This window comes from Sitophilus oryzae, unplaced genomic scaffold (assembly GCF_002938485.1).
Source record: "Sitophilus oryzae breed Bouriz unplaced genomic scaffold, Soryzae_2.0 scaffold_947_pilon_pilon, whole genome shotgun sequence".
NCBI lineage: Eukaryota > Metazoa > Arthropoda > Insecta > Coleoptera > Curculionidae > Sitophilus > Sitophilus oryzae.
In genome coordinates, this window is record NW_022147580.1 from 508,430 (window position 1) to 512,796 (window position 4,367).

Consider the following 4,367-nt stretch of genomic DNA (forward strand, 5'->3'; position numbering starts at 1 on the left):
CCCGCACCTGATTTTGCTTATTTCTGTAAATATTGATGCTAGAAGCGCGCTGAATGTGTACTTTACAAAAACTGTATTGTTTTTGAGATTCACACCTTTTGTTCCAGAGATATTTGGTGTTAAATGTTTCGAAAAACAGAAAAATATATTTTTTTTGTAGATTTTCTCAAATAACTCCCAAACTGTTAGAGATCTCAGAAAACGGTTTTCAGCATTCAATTCTACATAAAATGAACTATCAGTGGGTATATTTTAGTGGCGATCTGAGAGATTTCGGTTTTTGACAAAATCGACAGGGGGGTACCGAGGAATGTTTTCGAAAAATTTTGGAAAATCGATTTTGCTTATTTCGTAATATGTTGTAGTGCTGAATGTGTACTTTACAAAAACGGTATCGTTTTTGAGATTCACACCTTTTGTTCCAGATATATTTGGTGTTAAATGTTTCGAAAAACAGAAAAATATATTTTTTTTGTAGATTTTCTCAAATAACTCGAAATCTGCTAGAGATATCAGAGAACAGGTTTCAGCAGTCAATTCTACATAAAATGAACTATCAGTGGGTATATTTTGTGATCTGAGAGATTTCGGTTTTTGACAAAATCGACAGAATGTCGTGGAATTTTTTCGAAAAATTTTGGAAAAATCGATTTTGCTTATTTCTTGATATGTCGTAGCGCTGAATGTGTACTTTACAAAAACGGTATCGTTTTTGAGATTCTCACCTTTTGTTCCAGAGATATTTGTTGTTAAATGTTTCTAAAAACAGAAAAAAAATATTTCTTTTGTAGATTTTCTCAAATAATTCGAAATCTGCTAGAGATATCGGAAAACGGTTTTCAGCTTCCGGTATTTACGGAAGTGCCTCCATATTGAAAATATTTTTAATCGATAGATCTTGATCTGAAACAGTGATGTGCAAAAAATCTTCGATATAGATGTTGTAATTTTCTAGAAACTAATGCACGCTCAGCCTGGGAGATCCGGTACACTATTTTACATAAATGAATATTGTAAATGTATAATACTGTTTATGTTATAAAAAGTTACGCCCGTGTCGTATTACTACGAACTATACCCGATGTTGGTACATTTCCAAATTCCATTCTATACCGCGGTTAGAGACATCTTCACTACTGAGCTAAGCTTGAGGGCGGGGATTGGAGACCTTATGCTCTCTACGTGGTATATTATGGAAATACGCAACCCGAACCAAATGTAAGCACACATTTTCAGTGTTCGCGGATTTTGCATTGTTTGGAGTTCTGTAATCGAATGATATTTCGCTCTTGTTAAATATCTAATATCATAGCTTCTATTATTGGCATTTCTTGGATGATAAGTGACTTTCTCTGAATATAAATAAGAAACACAAATATTAATCGGAGTAATTTGCAAATTTAGCTACCAAGCAAATATTACATATTATAAGAATATTTATACTTTGAAGAAAAAATCTATTTACCTAAAAACGACAAAGAAAAAGTGGTAGAGAGACCCAAAAATATAATGTCTCAGGCCTAAACGTGTTACGCTTAACCGTCTGGAAAATATATTTAGATATTTTTTTTGTAATGCCCTTAATATATCATGACGCTTTATACGACATATCTAGCCGAGCAGAAAGAAAATAAAGTGCTGAGCACAGATTATACCTAACCTACTTTGCAAATATAGGATAATATTATTTATTCCCAACTTATAAAATACCTACAACTTACGGTTTCGAAAAAATTGTTGTATTGACATTTTATGAATATGCCTTTTTTATTATATATATTATCTAAGAAATACGACACAAAATTATTTTAATAAAAAACGTAATAAAATGTTGAAAAATACTAGCTTTTTCCCGCGACTTCGTCCGCGTTAAGCAGGACGCACATTATCGCGGAACGGAATGGATCGGAACGTATCGGATCGGAACGGAATGGAATGGAAATTTTGAATCACCGCACATTAGCGCGGACTTCCTCGGAAAAAATTATTTGTACATATTTGAGTAATTTACGACTAGACTGGCTTGGTTTAAGTTTTAGTGTGTGTTGTTCTCTTGCGATGGATACTTTAGAATTTCATCCCATGCATTTTCTCTCATTTGTTGATTGTGATAATTTTTATCACTCAATAAATAAAGATGTGGATAACCACGAATAAAATTAATCAATTGTTCTTCATCCATCGTATCCACAAACACAGAACTGCGTGATAATATAATAAATAACTTGCTCTAACCTGTCTAAAATTCTTGTGCATCGTGCGTATTTTGTAAACATTCAATTGAAAATCTGAGGGGGTTGTGGAACCACGGAAAAAATTCGCTCGGCAAGCAATCCCAGCGATTCCCTTCCGTTCCGATCCATTCCTCGCGGCTCCGGTCCGCGGTAGTGTGCGGCCTCTAACTTAATTATATACTTTTTAAAATTTCCGTTCCATTGCTATCCGTTCCGATCCATTCCGTTCCGCGATAATGTGCGTCCTGCTTTAAACCTCAAATAACGAATCATGTATTTCCTTCATGTTTTTTTTCATGTACGTATTTAAGATGATTGTTTACCCCTTTATAGATAGAGCTAGCGAGCCTTACAACTGCACTATTTAAATTATGTTTCAAATATTAATAGTTTTAGGGCTATTTCAGATAAAGATTTTCAATTGTCGTTAGTGAAACGTTATACAGCAATTCTAACCGACGACGGCCTAATAACTTGAAAAACCAAATTTCTTCAAACGACGGCCGCGAAAGCCTAAACTACTATATTTCAAAAAAGTTTTCAATTTTGGCCTTAAATGATTTTGTATTTTTGCTATTTTACACTTTTTTTTCAAAATTTTCTTTATCTCATTGACCGAAACTAATTATATAGTAGTACAATTAAAAGTATTAAAAACAAATCCTCATCTGGGACTGATGGGCTTACTCTCAAAATGTTCTCTGAACTTCCTGAATGCACATTAATCCATCTTACTACTTTAATTAACGAGTCATTCCAAAAAGGAGTTTTTCCAAACCGTCTTAAGACAGTAATAATTATTCCTCTGCATAAAGGAGGAGATAAAGATGAAGCTTCGAATTATCGCCCAATTGCACTCCTGCCCACATTATCTAAGATCATTGAAAGATTGGTTAAAAAAGGTTTCTATCTTTTCTCCTTAAATATAAAATACTTACTACCCATCAATTTGGATTTCTAAGCAACAGTTGCACAAATAATGCTATGTTTGACCTTTTTAATAATATATGTATACTCTAGCCTGAATAACCATCACTCTACAGCTACAATTTTCTGTGATTTCTCTAAAGCTTTCGACTGTGTAAATCATAATATCTTATTAATAAATTGCAATACTATGGATTCAGGGCATTTTGAGCATTTGATTTAATCTAGCTAATTTTTGTCACATAATTATAGGTTTATGTCTAGTTTTAATTCTGTAATAATTAAAATATGTTTTAAATGTGTATCTTTTTATTTCCGTTGAGTATTTTACTATACAGTCTTAAATTTTTGTCAATTTAACCAAACCACACAACCACCTAGATTTTTTCAAATAATAAAGATCTAATGACGCAAAATCATAAAAATTAAAATATCTAGGAAAATCTTTGTCTGAGGGGTAGGCAACCTTAATAATATTTTGAAGATATATAAATTCCCCATTGAACACCGGAAAAATATATTGGGTGTTCCATTTAAAATAAAGGAGTAACTTGCTTTTAAAAGTGACTAATGTTCCATATTAATTTTGTCTCACCTTGTATAACTTTTTGGCTCAAATTTCAATTTGGTTTAACATACAATGGTTACTGTAATTAAATATCAGGCTATACAGGGTAAACTAAAATTTAGATAGCTGTTATTGAATTTTAAAATTTACTCTTCATTTTCACAAAATGTGAAATATGTCAAAATCTTTAGATTTTAGGTATATGCTTCTGTAATAAAACTAACCTATATATTTTTCCTAGAATCCGAAAATCAATTAATATATAGGGTGTTCCATTAGAAAAAACACAACATTGATGTGTAACTTTTTTTGGGGACACCCTGTATAATTCTATATATTTTTATAAAATGCTTTCAGTTAACCTATATATGCTGCCAAAATTTCATTTCGATATAAACTACCATTCTCCTTGGAGCTTCCGCGGCGTATGAGAGGCGCCACCATGTATATTAATATATTAGATGAAAATAACGCATAATATATGTATTTGTATATTGATCTACATATAATTTTAACACTTTGTGTTGAAAAGTACTGTCTAAAAAATGTAACTGCAAAACCTGTATCACTCCTTAGATCAAAATATTGATTTTATTTAAAGCGGCGATAGTTTGAGAACATCTGCTTTTTATTAATCT